The sequence below is a fragment of the Lacerta agilis genome, chromosome 5 (assembly GCF_009819535.1).
Source record: "Lacerta agilis isolate rLacAgi1 chromosome 5, rLacAgi1.pri, whole genome shotgun sequence".
Classification (NCBI taxonomy): domain Eukaryota; kingdom Metazoa; phylum Chordata; class Lepidosauria; order Squamata; family Lacertidae; genus Lacerta; species Lacerta agilis.
The window spans coordinates 52,644,683-52,664,044 of record NC_046316.1 but is presented as its reverse complement, the minus strand read 5'-3'; the positions used below and the strand labels follow the sequence as shown (position 1 = coordinate 52,664,044).

General features: G+C 40.4%; 1 protein-coding gene across 11 annotated transcripts in view; it reads left to right on the top strand.

Moving 5' to 3' along the window:
- The window catches only part of CNNM2 (cyclin and CBS domain divalent metal cation transport mediator 2), a 117,441-nt gene that overhangs the window by 32,574 nt on the left and 65,505 nt on the right, over positions 1-19,362 (top strand). The window contains exon 3 of one of the 11 annotated variants that reach the window (XR_004426657.1): positions 16,765-16,782. The exons of the other annotated variants lie outside the window; for them this stretch is intronic. The gene's annotated coding sequence lies outside the window, so the exon portion shown is untranslated. Of the gene's footprint in view, positions 1-16,764; positions 16,783-19,362 lie in introns of those variants that run through there. 11 annotated transcript variants of the gene reach the window in all.

Below are 19,362 nucleotides of genomic sequence, written 5' to 3'. Positions count from 1 at the left end.
TTCCACATTAAAAAAACAACAAATACAACAAAAAAACAACAAATAATAACAATCATTCAAAGAAAAAACAAATATTACAAACAACATCAACAAAATAAAAGGAAACTAATACATACCTTACACACAGGAACACACCAACTATTGATTATAATCTTATTCCAAATCTTATTAGGGGGACTTACCCTGTTCTCTCTCCTGCGTTCAGTTCTAATTTACTTTAGTAACGGTGCAGGTTAAAATATAGATGAGGCCTAAAATTCTTGCATTTAAATGAAGTAGCTGGCTTGGTTTGGTTTAATAATGAGACTTGTGTCTAACAAGTTTTACTGATAGCTTGCATAGCAGATGTGAGAAATATAGTGTATTTGTGAGTGAGTGTGCGTGCATACATATACATAGACAAAATGATAAAATATAGTCATATTAGAGGTTATTAATTAAAATTAAAATTAAAATTAAAGAGTTGAATGATCTGGTATTGGATTGGATCAGAAACAATTTATTGAAGTCATCTATGTAATATAACTAATAAGAATATTTTCAAATGAACAATTTGTGAATTTGTTAACTGGTGATTGATTTATCACCTTTATTTCTATGTTATATATATATATATATATATATACACACACACACATTCACACAATAGTTAATTGCATGAATTGCATTTTTTTTCTAATTTGACCCTGAGTGAGTGTAGAATTCTGTTTAATGAGTTTCCTGGTGGGCCATTGTCTCTGTGTTGCAGCTCATACATGTTTACTCACATATTCCCAGCATGCAGTGGTTCATGCCAGATCCAGGTAGAGAAAATAAGTGAGGTAACAATAGATAAAAGTTTGGAAATAATTTTCTTATCTTCTCAAGCCATCATGATTGAAAATGTAATAGGTGAAGACTCAGAGTGAAGGCGGTACAGCAAACAATTTTATAGGATTTCTTTGACAGTACTTTCTGTGGTTTAGTCACATATTCTTTTGGTCTCCCAACTCATGTGACTGACTTTTGACAAAGGCTGCCATTTTTTCAAAAATGACAAAAGATGTCCAACCAGTTTGACCTCAAGTTAATCATTATGTAGCCTTCTAGAAACAAGAAAGTTTGGGCATGTGTGATTTAAAAATCGTGTTGGTCTGTGAAACAGTGTCCTTGAGTATAACATGATTCATGCTAGCTAATTTTTCCAAATGTAAGGTTTCCCCCCCACTGTTTCTTCTTCAAAAACTCAGTTCTTTAAGCTTGCCAAACTCCAACTAGAATCTCTTACATGCCTCTGCCTCACATGCCTAGACACTTTTTGGAAGAAGTTTTGTATCTCGCACATTTTGTGTAAATTGACGCATTGACAAATTTACACATTTCGTGTTAATAAGATTAAAAGAAGCAAATGCTTGCAGTTTCTTTCTCTGTTTGCCTTGGTGACTGCAAGTGTGTTGAACTCTTCTATCCAATTGTTTAACTACGGTAGAAATTCCAGGAGAGGAAGCAGTATTCCAAGAAATGTTCTTCTTTCTCTTCTCCCCACCCCACTGGCCTAGTAAATTCTACATATCTTAAAGCAAACTACAATAGTACCTCTGGTTTTTATTACAAAATGAGATAATAATTGAAGTAAAAATGAATGTTTCATTTATTTTAATTTCTTAACATTTATACACCGCTTGTTTGTAAAAAAAACAAAAACCTGAAGTGGTTTACAAAGAGAAGTCTTGCATAGTCTTACATTGTGCTACAAAGCATAAATAAATGCTACTGACAATGCTTTTTTTCTAAAAAAATGTTTTGGTGTACTCTTATTTTCCTACTCATATTGAAATACTGCCCCTCAATGAGGCCAAACTTAGACTCACAAAATGTTTAGGGGTATGCGTCCCCCCAGAAAAAAGCACCGGCAACTGATAATTTAGATACTTATTTAATTGATAGTAGATGTTACCTAATTTTAGCCATACTTAGAGTAGACTCATTGAAATCAATGGACTTAAGTACCTTGGGTTTACTTTGGATGTTATTAGTGTACAGTATACCATCCATTGAAATTGTAACTTAAGTGCATGGCCTGGGTTTATTTACGGAAACATTTAATATAGAACTCTTGCTTTTTGCAGCTCCTATTTCTTGTTTTGCATATCTTTTTCCTTCTCATAATGGTCATGGCAGATTGCAAATTGTTTTCTGTTCTCTAAGTACTTTTGACTTGTTGGGACAGAGTGAGAATCTGCCTAGATCTTTACCTGATTGTTATTTGAAGGTTAAAACTCTTAGGTTCACAAATATCCTGACCAGTACGGTATGTCTAGCACCATCTTTGCTGAAGCTGAATAAATTCTACAAATCCTTTCATACAAGTAAATGCATGATAGCATTCAGAATATGGTACAGGGAGTCTTATTGCGCCTTCAAAATGTATAACTCTTTGACCCTTGTGTGGTTGCCTTTCAGTGTTACAACATAAGCAAAAGTATGTTGGAAACAATACTTCCTAGCTATTTGGCTGAATTGCTGTGATGTTATGGAATATTCACAGGTATTATAATTGCTGTGAAAATGAAACTGTCATCGGTAGAAAGTTTGCCAAGATGAAAAGGTCCAAGATGTAAGATATGGGGAAGCCAAGGGAGAAGTAGATAAAGGGAAAGGGGCAGAAGAGAGAGACCAGGAAGCAGGAACCTAAGTCAAGTGTCAGTTGTGGGGGAGGGCAGAAAGGAAAAGTGCAGGAAGGAGAACTAATGAAAAAAGAAGTGAATGTGTGGAAGTGGAGTGGGTGAGGTGTGGCTCCAAAGACAAGGAAAAGCTGTAGACTACTTAAAGAATGGACATGACCAAGATGAAAGTACTTGGCCCTTTGATAGAGTTGACAGAACCAAGGTGGATAAAGAACACATGATAGAGAATGAAGCAGCTGAAAAGCAGGGCTTTGGGGAAAATTATGTCTGGTAAAAGCATAGTACTGGATAAAAAAAGGGCCAAAAAGAAATAAGTGCTGGGGGGAACCCCCAGCAAGGATTAGGGAAAAAAAAAAACTGTTGGGAATAAAGGGGAATGGTCAAATATGTTTAGAGAAAAAAGATAGTGGCCTACTGAGCTATGTTGCCAGCTCCAATCCATGACAGGCCAGCTGTATGCCTAAAACAGCTGCATGTTCTGCTGGGAAAATATTGTATTACTAGAGCACTTTATTAAAAAGCACCCCAGATCTTGTGAAATTCAATGCAGCTGTTAAAGGTGCAGAGCCATGCAAATTTTGACTTGGACACCCTTAGGAGCAGTGAAAGTCAACCGACAATATTGTAGAGGTTTATTCCTAAAACGACTAAGCATTCATATTCCTTTGATAGGGAGAAAGCTGGCAAACCATGGCCATGCCAGCAGCGGCGTAGCTAGCTGCTTGGGTACCCGGTACGGGGGAGTGTCCAGCAGCCAGGGATGGGGTGATCCACCCATGGGGACGGGGTGAGCCTCTCCTACACTTGGAGCCTCTCCGCCGCCTCCTCCTCAGTTGTAGGGTGGCTGAGGGAGAGGCAGTAGGCAGACACAAGTCCCACGCTGCTGTTTTAGGCAGTGTGGGACCTGCAGGCGCATAAGCCACCACATCACTCCTAAAACGTTTCATGAGCCCTTAAAAAAAAAAAGCACACTCGCATTTTGTCACACCCCCCCCCCCAGTGATGACACCCGGGGCAGGCCGCACCTCCCTTCCTCCACCACTGCATGCCAGGCCCTGGTCATTCCAGGAGATTATCCCCAGTGTCACAATAGTTGGAAAACTGGATCTTCTTCCTTTGCAGTTAAACAATGTTTGAATGCTTAACATTCATGCTTTATACTCAGTTTAAAAGGATTTCTAGATAATTTGAAATTTTAATTGTTATGTTTGTGTTCTCTGATTTTCCAGCTACATAATATTGCAGTGCATGTTGAGAGGAAAGAACAGGGATTTAGGATTAATTTATGATATACATTGTACACAATGTAGTACAAATCCAAATATCTACCTTTGAGAGGCTTAGACAGACAGTAAAAATGTGACAGGTGGGTAGCCGTGTTGGTCTGAAGAAGTGTGCATGCACACGAAAGCTCATAGGTATCTGAAGAAGTGTGCATGCACACGAAAGAAAGATCATACCAAGAACAAACTCAGTTGGTCTCTAAGGTGCTACTGGAAATAATTTTCTATTTTGTTTCGAGTCAAAATGTGGAGAGATGTGTCAAGCATGTCGATTACACATCAGATGTGTGTTGGATCTTCATACAGGCTCTGAGAAAGATCTCAAACCTCTATAGAAATAACTAGACTATAGTACAGTATCTAATGGCTTGGATTCATAGAATCATCGAGTTGAAAGGGACCATGAGGGTTATCTAGTCTAATTTTCTGCAAAGCAGGAATATTTTTGCTTAGAGTGGTGCTTGAACCTATGACTCTGAAATTTAGAGTCTCATGCTCTACCGACTGAGTGCTCTCTTTCTTAAGAATACTTTTAATTCAGTTGGTCATTGACCCATCCAATCACTTTTCATGATTTTGTTGTTAGTTACCTTCTGCATAACAGCAAGCATTCCAATCTTCAATCTGGGAGAAGCTGTCCATTTTTTTCCAAATGAGAAATACATATATTAAAATGGTTACCACATTCTGTTGAAATCAGTTGTGTTTCAGATTGAATTGCTGCTGATTTGAAGTAACACAGGGTGCATACTCCAGTTGAATCCATGTATCTTGCAACACAATTCTGCGTCCCTAACTTAGGGAGCTTCCTAGTTTTTTTTAGAATTACGGGCAAAACAAGGGCAGTTCTTTAGCCTAGTTGGCTCATCTGTGATGAGCTCAGAGTGATGACTGTGTTCACACATTTATAGGTTTGTTTAAACATCAGGTTAGGTTTTTATAGCTCTTGTCCCAGTTTCTCTCATACATATATATCTGTATATTTTCCCTTAACTATGTCAAAGCCGTTTAGGTCAGCATCTGGGTTAAACTGTGAAGTTTTCTATGCAAATATTTTTGCATCAGTAGAACCTATAACACTTGTGAACTAGTATGGTCTGCTTGTGAACTAGTATGGAGATCGTGAAAGATACAGGAAATTGAATGCAGATTTCCAAAGAATAGCAAGGAGAGACAAGAGGGCCTTTCTAAACGAGCAATGCAAAGAAATAGAGGAAAATAACAGAATGGGAAAAACCAGAGATTTATTCAAGAAAATTGGAGATATGAAAGGAACATTTCGTACAAAGATTACCACAATTAAGGACAAAAGTGGAAAGGACCTAACAGAAGCAGAAGACATTAAGAAGAGGTGGCAAGAATACACAGAGGAATTATACCAGAAAGATATGGAGGTCTCATACACCCCAGGTAATGTGGTTGCTGACCTTGAGCCAGACATCCTAGAGAGTGAAGTCAAATGGGCCTTAGAAAGCCTCGCTAACAACAAGGCCAGTGGAAGTGATGATATTCCAGCTGAACTATTTAAAATTTTAAAAGAGGATGCTGTTAAGGTGCTACACTCAATATGCCAGCAAGTTTGGAAAACTCAGCAGTGGCCAGAGGATTGGAGAAGATCAGTCTACATCCCAATCCCAAAGAAGGGCAGTGCCAAAGAATGCTCCAACTACCGCACAATTGCACTGATTTCACACGCTAGTAAGGTTATGCTTAAAATTCTACAAGGCAGGCTTAAGCAGTATGTGGACCGAGAACTCCCAGAAGTGCAAGCTGGATTTCGAAGGGGCAGAGGAACCAGAGACCAAATTGCAAACATGCGCTGGATTATGGAGAAAGCCAGAGAGTTCCAGAAAAACATCTACTTCTGCTTCATTGACTATGCAAAAGCATTTGACTGTGTCGACCACAGCAAACTATGGCAAGTTCTTAAAGAAATGGGAGTGCCTGATCACCTCATTTGTCTCCTGAGAAATCTCTATGTGGGACAAGAAGCTACAGTTAGAACTGGATATGGAACAACTGATTGGTTCAAAATTGGGAAAGGAGTACGACAAGGCTGTATATTGTCTCCCTGCTTATTTAACTTATATGCAGAATTCATCATGCGAAAGGCTGGACTGGATGAATCCCCAACCGGAATTAAGATTGCCGGAAAAAATATCAACAACCTCAGATATGCTGATGATACTACCTTGATGGCAGAAAGTGAGGAAGAATTAAAGAACCTTTTAATGAGGGTGAAAGAAGAGAGCGCAAAATATGGTCTGAAGCTCAACATCAAAAAAACTAAGATCATGGCCACTGGTCCCATCACCTCCTGGCAAATAGAAGGGGAAGAAATGGAGGCAGTGAGAGATTTCACTTTCTTGGGTTCCATGATCACTGCAGATGGTGACAGCAGTCACGAAATTAGAAGACGCCTGCTTCTTGGGAGAAAAGCAATGACAAACCTAGACAGCATCTTAAAAAGCAAAGACATCACCTTGCCGACAAAGGTCCGTATAGTTAAAGCTATGGTTTTCCCAGTAGTAATGTACGGAAGTGAGAGCTGGACCATAAAGAAGGCTGATCGCCGTCGAATTGATGCTTTTGAATTATGGTGCTGGAGGAGACTCTTGAGAGTCCCATGGACTGCAAGAAGATCAAACCTATCCATTCTCAAAGAAATCAGCCCTGAGTACTCACTAGAAGGACAGATCCTGAAGTTGAGGCTCCAGTACTTTGGCCACCTCATGAGAAGAGAAGAATCCCTAGAAAAGACCCTGATGTTGGGAAAGATGGAGGGCACAAGGAGAAGGGGACGACAGAGGATGAGATGGTTGGACAGTGTTCTCGAAGCTACTAACATGAGTTTGGCCAAACTGCGGGAGGCAGTGAAGGATAGGCGTGCCTGGCGTGCTCTGGTCCATGGGGTCACGAAGAGTCGGACACGACTGAACGACTGAACAACAACAACATGGTCTGCTTGGGTCCCAACAATGTCCTCACTAGGAAAGTGCCAGAAGGGTAACCATAATCTTTTGCACCTAAAACAAGAGTATTGCGGCCCCTTTAAAAGACTAGAAATTTATTATGGCATAATAGTCTCATTTCATCAGCTACATGAAGTGTTATCCATGGTTTGCAGGTATGTATACAAGTGGGATTGTTGCAAGACCTGTACCCTGTGTCTATGATAAGTAGGGTATAAATTTTTTTTAAAAAAGCACAGAACTTTTAAGACGCTTCTCAGACATTCACCAAAAATGTGAGCTGCCTCAGAAGAGAACTTGATCTCCTGCCTTTACTTCTGTGCTCTAATTACAGGCTCTGCTTGCTTTATTACTTAACTAGCTTTTGATCTGGCAGAACTGTTTGAATAGCATTAGTTGTATAGGTGAGTGTTATTTTTAGAAATCCCAATTAAAGCAAATCCTGACTCCTGCTGTTTCTAAAACCCATGAGAGCAAAATTAAAACTTGATATTTAACTTGACCACATGCAGACCTTTTGGCTCCAGACAGCTAACTCCCACTCCTTTCCCCCTTGCTTCCCCCCCAAATTCTTTTTTGTTCCTGTTGTGCAAGACTTTAAATTGCTGCAATTTTGTGTTAGAAAATAATATTTTCCTGGCTCCAGATGAAAAGAATAAAATATTTGTGTGGTGGAGGGGTATTGTTTGGTACTATGATATGTATGTATTTTTGTGTTTTTTATGTTGTAAACTGCCCTGTGATGCTTGGATGATGTGTGGTATAGGAATTTAAGTAAGTAAGTAAGTAAGTACCGGTAAGTAAATAAATAAAACCATGATAAGGGAAGAAAGTCTGTTGCTTTTCTCCACCTTCTTGTTAAGATACAACTTAAATGAACAGTTTTTACTAAACAGCATTTTTTGTTTAGTTCAATTTATTTATTTCTCAGTGGTGGGTTTGTATCATAACAGTGGTTCTTATCAAGATAAACTTCATTTTTTCTTACTATAGTCAGCTGGTTTTGTGGAAAGGCCTGTTTGATCACAAAGACAAATCATGTATGCTATGTTGTCATTAAGAAAGACTTCAAGTGTGTATTTTGTACACAGTGGTACCTCGGTTTAGGAACTTAATCCGTTCCAGAAGTCCGTTCTTAAACCGAGGTGCACTTTCCCTAATGATGCCTACCGCCACTGGTGCCCCTCCACCATTCGGCTTCCGTTCTAAAGTTCGCAAACCTGGGATGCTACTTCTGGTTTTGCGGAGTTCTTAAACCGAATAGTTCGCAAACAGGGCTGTTCTTAAACCAAGGTACCACTGTATTTCATACTGAACTGTGTAGCATTTTGAAATTTGGAAGGCAATGCTGTAGCAATCTCATACACCTTCGGTCTTTTGCTGAGTTCTGGTAGATAAATGTCCCTAAAGTGATAGTAGCTGCTATGGCATTTACCATAGTTCATTATTATACTTGCATATCTATTGGTGTAGTGTTAGGCTTACATTATTCTTCTGTTTTTCTTATTGTTTACCGTTTTAATTGATTTGAGTTCAGATACTCTGCTGGATTTTATAGTGTTTTGTTTTCCTTTTGCCAGTGTTTTTTCCTGCTTCAAGCTATGTCCTCTAACACAGTCAAATATAAACTTGTAAACTGATGGTCTCTTCAGATAGAATGGAGTCCTCTGTAACCTGTGCTTAATATTTTGTCTTTGGAGAATCCACAACATTGACTGTATATTCCTCTCGGCTTGTACTTTGCATTTCCCATCCAGTGTACTCATGGCAAATAAACAATGTACATGTTTTCCCTCTCCACTGACATATTTGTGTGTGTTTAGGAAAATGTAATTTAGGAAGTAACTCTGCATACCGCATGACTTGAAACAGCCGTGCCACTTCCTAATGGATTCTTCAGTTGTGCAGTAGAGCAATTAGGGTTTTTGTTCCCTCTCTGTCTCATGACATTTCCAGTTGATGTTTGTGTGACCTGCTTAGCACCTTTTCCTCTGTTTCGTCTGATTCATACTTTACCAGAAGTATGGCTTGTACTTCTTTGTGGCTGGATCTTATGCTGCCCTGGTAACATTTGAAGAACGGAATTGCTAAGGATAAGCTGATCATGTGGATTCTAATTATGTGAGCATTTTCCCCACTTCCTATCCAGTAATGATGTGGGTATTATACATACCAACACCATCCTGGTATTCCCATTATTTAAACATTACTTAAAATGGCATGTAATCCAACAACAAGGAAGAAGCAACCATGGTAATCCAATAACATCTGAATTAGGATTTAGTACAACAGAATTTGTGGTTAGTTTTCCATCTGTGTCGTTCAGAGTTAATTTCATATTTACTCTGATTTATCTTTACAAACCTTCTTAACAAGTGGTTTGCAAGCCTGTTGGCTATTAATTTCTACTGAGCTATGCAGGTGCCTATGTATCTTTGCCATGCTTTTTGAAGAGTACATTGAGATGGGAAAAGGTACTAGCACATTCATTCCTATGTTACAAAATACTTGCATCTTTGTGTGTGAATGTGAAACTGTGTGCCTGATATGCTCTGTTCTTGAGTTTAAAATGAAGTAAATTGGCTCCTGTCCACTAAGCACCAGCATTTTTAAGGTGCTATTGAAATTCTGACCAATGCATCTTTAGGAAATATTTCAAATCCTTCATGAACTAATTGTCATAAATGAATATCTACCCTTAAAAATCACTTTCTGATCCATCAAAGGGCATTTGAAGAGCGTAGGTGTTAGAGGGTGCAAGCAGATTCCGCATTTCTCTTCTTAGTATATGAGATAAAGATAAAGGTACCCCTGACTGTTAGGTCCAGTCACGGACGACTCTGGGGTTGCGGTGCTCATCTCGCTCTGTAGGCCGAGGGAGCTGGCATTTGTCCGCAGACAGCTTCCAGGTCATGTGGTCAGCATGACGAAGCCGCTTCTGGCAAACCAGAGCAGCACACGGAAACACTGTTTACCTTCCCGTCGGAACGGTACCTATTTATCTACTTGCACTTTGACGTGCTTTCGAACTGCTAGGTGGGCAAGAGCTGGGACCAAACAATGGGAGCTCACCCTGTTGCGGGGATTTGAACCACTGACCTTCTGATCAGCAAGCCCTAGGCTCAGTGGTCTAGACCACAGCGCCACCCGCATCCCATAGTATATGAGATACAGGAGTTGATTCAAGAACCTTGCCATGTGATATATTGTATTTCAACTCTATTGTTCTAGAAAATTCTTCATAGTATTTTAAATTTCAAAAAACCCAAACAGTACTTTTGAAGAATAGGGGTGAGGGGAAGCTTCTTTTCCTATGCAGATTTTGACTTTTTTTGTAGTACTGTGTACATTTCACACAAGATTAGCTCATTTTTAAAGTCCTGTTAAGCTCTCTTAGAAGATGTAATGACCTAATTGGCTGAAATAAATCTGCAAACTATTGCTTGCATCAAGTACTTTGTGTCACAAGTCCCTAGAGAGAGCTATAAAGTAGGAGTTTCTGATTTATGAGCTGCTTCTCACATCACTATTACCGTGATCTTTGCTCACTGCTGAATTATTTGGGAATCCAAATATATCTTCATTCTGGATGTTCTCATGGAATTTTACAAAATATTTGCAGCAAAAGAAATTCTTAGTTTAGCAGCCAATAGTGAAGTATTCTCTGACTTTTTCAGGACAGATGTCACCATGAACATTTCTAGTTTTGCAATGTAATATTTGATTTATACTTTATGCAGCATACATGTTTATCATGCAAACACTTTAAAGATTGTTTAAATATGTGGTGGATAAATGCCAGGGACTCATGATCAATTGTAGCATTCTGCTGGAAAATACCCTTTCTCCTGTTTGCTCAGCCCTCCTGCCTCTAGTTGCAGTGGCTTCTGGAACAGTTGTAGCTATGGTTTGTCAATATGGACATAACACCAAATCACAGTTAGCAAAATAAAGGGTGGGGAAACTCCAGCAAGCTGGTTTAATCAGGTTTGCCAGGCCTTCCCGTTTGGTCTACCAGGCCATGTTCGCTAAACCATTCCTACCTGCCCTACACCTGATGTGTCTGTCTATCTATCTATCTATCTCAGGTGTATGGCAGATAACAAAGCATTTGCAGACCAAAAAGGGGGTTGCAGGCAATGTCAATCAGCTGATCAGTGGTACTTGCAAAGCACTTCTTAACTGATTGCCAGGGCTTGAAGAGAACCCTGCACTGTCAAAGCCCTGACAGTCAGCTGGGATTGGCTGCATTAATTTTGGGAACTCCCTAGTGCAGCCAAATGGACTGGAGGAAGTGACTTGGATTCAGAATGCTTCCTCTGGATAGAGAGAAAAATGCTTCATTTAAAAATGAAGTATTTTTTCCTTCCAGGCCGTTAATGAAAGACATATGCCCTGGGCTAATCAGATGATTGGTGCAGAAAATGAATTTTCAAAGGAGATTGCTGTAGGTGTCATACAGGTGAATCTGTCTCATTTTGTTTTGTTGATCCATTACAAGCCATGGTTTGTCAATTCTCTGTGCAAAAATGAAGTAGGAAAATTCTTTGTGTAAGATACACTAGTGTAATGAGTAGTTGCAGCTATTGTCAAGCTGGAAGCTAGTGTATGCAAGCCCTTGCCTTATAAATTCTGATGTGTATAGCGTGGCAGAGGGATTGAAAAGCTTTGCAGGTTTAGGAATACATCACTAAACACCTTGCAGAAGGTGCTGTGCAGTTAGTTTATGGGCTTTCATATGATGCTCTGTAGTCTTACTTGAGGTATCATATACAGGTGAGTAGCCGTGTTGGTCTGCCATAGTTGAAACAAAATAGAAAATTCTTTCCAGTAGCACCTTAGAGACCAACTGAGTTTGTTCTTGGTATGAGCTTTCTTATCTGAAGAAGTGTGCATGCACATGAAAGCTCATACCAAGAACAAACTCAGTTGGTCTCTAAGGTGCTACTGGAAATAATTTTCTATTTTGTTTTGAGGTATCATAGGAGTTGGTGTCACATGAACAGGACACACAAACTGGGATTCTTTTAGACTTCCCTATAATTATTGCCTCTTTGAAGTTTTGGGTTCATCCTACTGTTTTTCTGCCATTTGTTGTTTGTTTTATTATGTCTATTGTTCTTTGTAATCTCACTCTAATATATTTTATACAGAAAGGCAGGATATTTATTCATAAACTAAACTACAGTAACAAAATTGTCATACTCTAAACAGTAATGGAGATGTAACTTCAGACCTTCTACTGAAGAGATCAGGATCAGGATCTAATTTTCCAAATTGAACTGGCATTTTGCCTGGCTTAGGACTTGGAGGGTTCAGTTCCTTAATGCTTAAATTAGGACTGTGAAAGCCATTTGTTCAATCATCTGTAGACTTATACGTTTGTGTACTATATACTCCAAATGCTGTTATACTTTTTCTGTTTGGAATTATCTGCAAGCTAGCTTTATTTGCATACATATACATTTCTTCTAGTTTCAAAACTTATCTGCAGAAATTGGAATGTGAAAATATCATCATGAGACAATTTCATGACAAAAACTACAGTGTTCTACATTATTTCATCTGGTATTCTTATGTGCAAGTCAGAGGTTTTCAACCTTTTTGAGTCCATGGCTCCCTTGACCAACTGCATTCTTTCTGTGGCACCCCTGTGTGGGGCTCAGGAGCCCAGTTATGTCACCCCTTGTCTGCAGAGCTGGCAGCCTCTCACCCATTTTCCAACACCTTCCCTTGTGGAGTATTTCCTCAGCCTCCTCTCCTTGAGAGTCCCCTGGGCAGCCACTGCTGCCACCCCCGTTCTCTGAATTGCCCCCCTGTGTGAAAAAGAGAGGTTCCTCCTCACACTGCCCCACAGGGGCCTGGGACTTGTCTGTCCATTCCCAACAGCAAGGGTTGGCGGACTGGCTGGGTGGGCTCCCTTGCCTGCCTGCTTGCTCCGAGGCCACCTCAGCTCCTGGCAATCAGCACCACCTGACTAGCCCCAGAAACACAATTTGCCTGTGAAGCTTGTAGCTAGGGCTGCTGCAATAAGCAGTTGTGTGAGCCTTTAGGATGCATAGATGCAAGAAGGCTTCAGAGGAGGGAGGGAAGGAAAGAGGGACAGAGGCCAGTGTTGCCTGTGGCACCCCTGACCATCATTCAAGTCACTCCTGGGTGACACGGCACATTGGCTGAAAACCACAGCCGTAAGTGATTAAATGTAATTAAAACTGAAACTGAATTAAAGTAAGTTAATATTGTTATGAGTTTGGGGCTGCCAGACTCCCCTAAATTTATGGATCCTGGAAGTGCGAGAATTTAATCAAGCTTCCTGAACCTCTGGGTCCAGCGAGGGTTAAAATATAAGCCAGGCCAATTTCCTGATGAGGTAATTGCCTGGGAGATGAGTCATTAAAACAAAGAAACAGTAATAGACCATTAAGAAAACCAAGGATGGGGGCTCTGTGCCAAATGGCAAATGGATGAGGCCCCTCCTCCAGCTCAGAGTTAGCTAGAAGACAGAGCCAGAGTCTTCAGGGTTGACTGTGATGTGACCTAGAGAAAGAAAAATTGCAGCCTGGGTAAAGGCAGCAAGCTGAAAATAGGGTTAGAGCATGATGGTTGATTTCTATTTGAATCAAAGGCTTCGGGTATGGGAGAAACAAGCCCCTGTTAATGCTGTGAATGCCTCCATCGTAGGCTCATTTTCTATACATATGTAATTAAACCAAATACCTGTATCATAAAGACACCACAGTCTTTGCTGTGCCTCATTTCAAAAAGAAAACATGAAGTAAGTGCCTGGAATCTGCACTACTCTGAGATTAGGGTGGCATGCAATAGTATTAAGAATGTGATTTTTAAATTGCCTTCTGAAAAGATTTATCAGATTTTCTAATGTTTATCCTATGGTCACAGGCAGATGCCCCCAATGTATAATGGCTGTGTTTCTTTATTGCAGACATTGGGACATACAGTACAAACTGAATGAAAGTAAGTTAATACTTTGTACTCAAAGGAAGGATTATGGCATAGGTGAGGAACCTGTAGCCCATCAGATGATGATGGACTACACTCCCATCATCCTTGACCATTGCCCATGCTGACTGGGGCATATGGGAGTCCAACAACATCTGGAGGACCACAGGTTTCCCACCCCTGAAATAGAGGCAACTCCCCACTTACACGGGGGTTATCTTCCAGCACCCTGCACGCATAAGTGAAAATCACACAAGTGAGGAGCACCCTTTAAATCGGGTCGGCAAGGCTTACCAAGCATAGGCCAGATCACTCCCGCAGAGATCCTCCGTCGGCCAGACAGGTGCAGCGTGATGCCAGAAATCACACCTGCGCAGAAGTGATTTTCGGCACCGAGGACATGCGCAGACGTGATTTCCGGTGTCAGGGCATGCGCAGAAAATTTCTGGAGCCACGGAAGAGAGTCCCTGCACCGCACTGCGCTGGTTTATCTCAGTGCACCGGGACTCGTTGATTGGGGGGCTTGGTTCAGGGGTGGCCCATGGGCCTTAGGTTGCTGACCTCTGCTTTAAATACCCTCTCTGCTGCTCTCTTCCAATCCAGATAAAAAATACTGTACCAAAAATATCCACAACTGGAATTGAAGCTCTGGGACTGGCTTGAGACCGGAGGATGTGCAGAAAAGTAGCAGCTGCTGCTGTGCTACAATGTGCATCAGCTGTTAGAAGGGAGGGCTAAGCAGCCTAAACAAAGTCCCACTGTGCCTCCAGTCTCTACCCTCTCTGAAGTCCTCTTCAGGCTCCGGGGATGGTATCCTCAAAAGCCACAAGGACTCTCCAGCTCTCCCCCTCCATTTCCTGGTATGAATAAAATTATTTAATTATTTCTCAGCACCATGCATACACGTGGTCATGTGTGAGTCAATGGTGCACTCTGGGCGGCTTCCAACAAAAGATTAAAAATACACAAGTGGAGAGTCACCTGTATAGTGATCTGCAAGTGGAATGTAGCTGACTCACACAATGTTTTACAAGGCAAACATTTAACAAGTGGCACCAGACCGGGGGTCTGCAACCTGCGGCTCCGGAGCCGCATGCGGCTCTTTTGCACCTTTGCCGCGGCTCCGGGCAGGGCCGGTGCGTTTAGCGCCGAAATGTAGGGGGTGCTGCGCTGCGCTGCTGGCCCGCCTGTGCCCACCCACTTCTCTACCTTGCCGGCGGCTGTGCTGCTCATGCGTGCCTCGTTTCGTGCCAGCGCAGGCGCAGCAGCAGACCGCAGCAGCTTCCCTCCTTGGCGCCTGTCCCGGCGCTTGTGTTTGGCTGCTGCTGGTGGAGCTGCTGGGTGTTTATAGTGCTTGGAGCCTGTACTTGCATCCGTGTTGGGCAGTGGTTTGGGGACATATTGGAGGTCACCATTTTTGGTGGGTAAAAAACTTCCTGTTTTAAAAGTCACCCTGCTGCATTTTAGAATTGCCCTTTGACTTTTCCCCCCCCAGGCACTGTAGCTTAATCGCTGGCCTCTTTGTTATTCAGTTGCCTTGGAATTAGCTACATTGTTCTTTAATAGCTGGGCTATTACCTCACCGCAACTGGATTCCCAAATTGTTTTTTTTAAAAAAAGATTTTCTTGGTTTACAAAGTGTGTGCAATGAGAGAAGGGGGAAAGAGGTTTTTGTGCTGTTCATGGGGCGGAAGTATTCTGGGGGGTTGGATTTCCCCTTCTAGATTTGCCCCTGCAGCGTCAGGCGTTCGGACGGTTCCTTTAATACAGTGCTTGTTGTTTGGCCGGGGGGGGGGGAGCGTTTCGTGATATTTTGCCATTTTGCCTTCATTACCTGTCTAAATTGTGTTATGAGCTTCTGGGTGTTTATATTTTTGTGGGCCGCAATGGTTTTGCGGCTCCCATTTTTTTTTCTCTTCGGAAACGGGTCCAAGTGGCTCTTTTTGTCTTAAAGGTTGCAGACCCCTGCACCAGACCATTCTTTGGCTCAAGCTTGACCGTGGAAGCAAACTTGTTCTAGCTGAGTTGAAGTCGTAGTTGCTAATGCCAGCAACTGGCTGGAACAGAAAATGATAAGCCTTTGCAGAGGAACACAGTGATGAACTAGTTTATCTAGTGGGATAAGAATAAAATCAAATGTTATCTGTAGCCTTTTGGACCTCTTAATAATATAGACACTGCATCATATAATTTTGATTTATTGCAGTGTGTTTGTATTGGTGGTTCACTGCATTCTCATTGCCTTGAGCAAAACTCTTCTAACTTCTTTTCTTGGACTGTTCTTGGCAGACCCATGGTAGAAACAGCTAATTAACTGTTGTGCATACCCCAGGTTTAAAAAATGCATCTGCACCAACATGAGCTTCTGTGGACATACGTGGTGGATGTGTTGGTCGTGCTATGAAGACAGAAAGGAAAACCTTTCAGGGATTTCTCTTGCTCAGATTTCAGAACTGGTCTCATAATTGTACTCAGTTATATACTTGCCGATAGAGGAACAAGAATCATTACTGTCCTTTAAAGTTAACCTCACAACAGTGTAGATTGAAAAATAAAAACCAATAATTGGCTGACAGGATTATGATATCATGGGTTACCTTTCCAGTTATTACTGATAAATCTGTATCCTTCTTCATTGGTATTTTGCTCTAGTTTTTGCTTTTGTACCACCATCCACTGACTATTCAGAAGAGGAAATGCCATTTAATCAGTCTCAATAATGACTTCAAACTGGGGAAGAAGGGGAAGGTACGTTTTACCATATGGGGTGGGATTACAGGATCAGTAAAAAAATTTGGGAAATGATATACAGTGAATTGAAAAAAATGTTTAAAATAACATTTGTTAAAAAAAAACCAGAAGCTTTTTTGTTGGGTATTTTAGGACAAGAGCTGCCGAAAGAAAAACAGACATTATTTATGTATGCTACAACAGCAGCAAGAATTTTAATAGCACAAAATTGGAAGATTGGAGAAGTACCATTCAATGGCAAGAACAATGGCAAGAAAAGTTGATGAAGTATGCAGAGTTAGCAAAATTAACGGACAAGCTGTGTGAAAAGGACAATAGTGACTCTGAAAAAGAATGGGAAACATATTTGCAGAAACAACAAAAAACATGAACTCACTGGCAGGATTTAAATAAACATTTACAACTTTATTTAAAGAAGTATAACAAGAAGTATACAAGAAGTATAACAATGGGACAACATACCGTAGTATTAAATACAAACAGCAGATTGTACTATTTGATGTAACAAACTAGAAATGGAAGCTGAGGGAAGTCAACAGGGAGGGGGGAAATTGGAAAATGAATGCTTAGTACAGTAGTACCTTGGGTTAAGTACTTAATTCATTCCGGAGGTCCGTTCTTAACCTGAAACTGTTCTTAACCTGAAGCACCACTTTAGCTAATGGGGCCTCCCGCTGCCACTGTGCCGCCAGAGCACAATTCTGTTCTTATCCTGAAGCAAAGTTCTTAACCTTAAGCGTTATTTCTGGGTTAGCGGAGTTTGTAACCTGAAGCGTATGTAACCTGAAGCATACTTAACCCGAGATACCACTGTAATGATGATGGATATTTGTTGTAAGAAAGAATATCAGTAAAAATTATTTAAAAAACAACAAACTGTATGGTTGAATTCGTGACAACCATAATTTTGTGAGAGTGGGTGAGGACTTGTAATAAATAATAAATTACCTTCATTTCATGAACCAGGGGCAAAAATTGATGTAGCTTGTACATCAATTGTACATCAATGTACCTAATTTTTGTTAAACAAATAGCTGCTTTCATGGTCTCTGCCACTGTGCTTTTAGCTTATGTGTCTAACACAAGGGCTTGTGAGGATTGCAAGGGGAAGGGAAAATATAAAACTATAGAATATTTACCCCAAAAAGTCCAGAGGATTTAAACATTGCTCACCATTGGGCTATTTGCTGTGCATAGCGACATTCCCAAAGCTTAACTGAGACTGTAGAGCTTTTATTGGTAATTAGCTAGTTGTGGCTTTAGGGCTTTGACAAAAGTGATTGTTTCTCATTGGGGGCATTAATTATGAATTACAAACCTGTAAAGGGCTATCGTCAAGAATGTGCACGTCTGCAGATATGACTGTGTTGCTGTTCAGCTCTGGGCTAACACTACATTGCTCTCATTGTTGTTATACAGAAGTGTATGGAAAACATGTTTTTAACCTCAGTTGTGGTCTAGGAAACTATAGAGAAACAAGTTATCCAGTTGCTGTATAAGCACTTTGACTTTGTGTACTGTTTTCAGAACAGGAACAGGAACTGATATAATTGATACAAGGTGAAGACTTTAAAAATAGTTTGGTGACCATGGTTTTTAACCACTCACCTGCCTCATAGATAAGTAATGTTTACTATTTCACACTTACCCCTTTGCCTGTTTGACACAAGGTGAATTCTGTTTTCAGATACTGTACTGTACTAGCATTAAGTCAGTGATCAATGTGCTTCCAAATCATCTGTCACCTCTCCTATTACCACAGAATAGAATCTGATTTCTAGGGTGGAGTAGAATTAAAGGTGTCCTGATGGAGTCCCCTGCTTTCTCTTCTTGGGCTCCACATTTTTGGCTGTTGCTAGAGAAGCACAGCATATATTGAGCTGTTATGATTGGGAGAAGCAGCTTAAAATAAAAATAAAACATATTTTTGATGGCAGCACTATATTTCTTGCAATGCTTATTTCAGGCCTTTATATTGTCCTATGAGCAGGTTGTTTGAAAATGGCTTCCATGTCACAAGTTGTTTTATTTAGCCAGAGCCATCCACAAAAAAATGTAAAAATTAAAACTTATTTTAAAATTTACTTTAAAAATTGCTTCTAAAATGTTGTCCATAGTTAGTGTCCACTAAATGGAAAAAATATACCTTGCAAATAAAACAGGATTGTCTGATAAAAGCTGGAAATATCTAATATGTTTAAACTGATAAATCATTTCTTTGTGCATTTGGAAATCAGCCAGGGCACTTGTCTTCTCTTTCAAAGGAACCACATTATCTCATTTTTCACATTATATGGAAGCCCTTCATCAATTTATGGAGCTTAATATATTCACCAACAGAAAAGGAGCAAAATAAATTCTTCCTTGCTTACATTTTGTTTGTCATGTCAATATGTTTTGCCAAATAGAACTGAATTCTGGTCTTTTGAAATGCAAAGTGAAAATCTGACATATCTATGATTTGAAAAGTACTGAGAACAGTCATTATGACCTTTTAAGTAAACACACTCTCCTGGGACATTCATTATCACTGGAAACTGAATTGGAGAGTCCAGGGAGCTCTTCCTCCAAACACAGGAGAGATGCTCTGCCATTTCCCAATCAAGAAGGATGGTGTGGATGAGTTGGTTCAAGCACTCTGAGCACTCTTCTGTGCAGGTGTAAGGATTTGATCTGTGCCATAAATTTGGATTGGAGGACTCCTTCATTGGAAGTTTTTAGGCAGAGGTT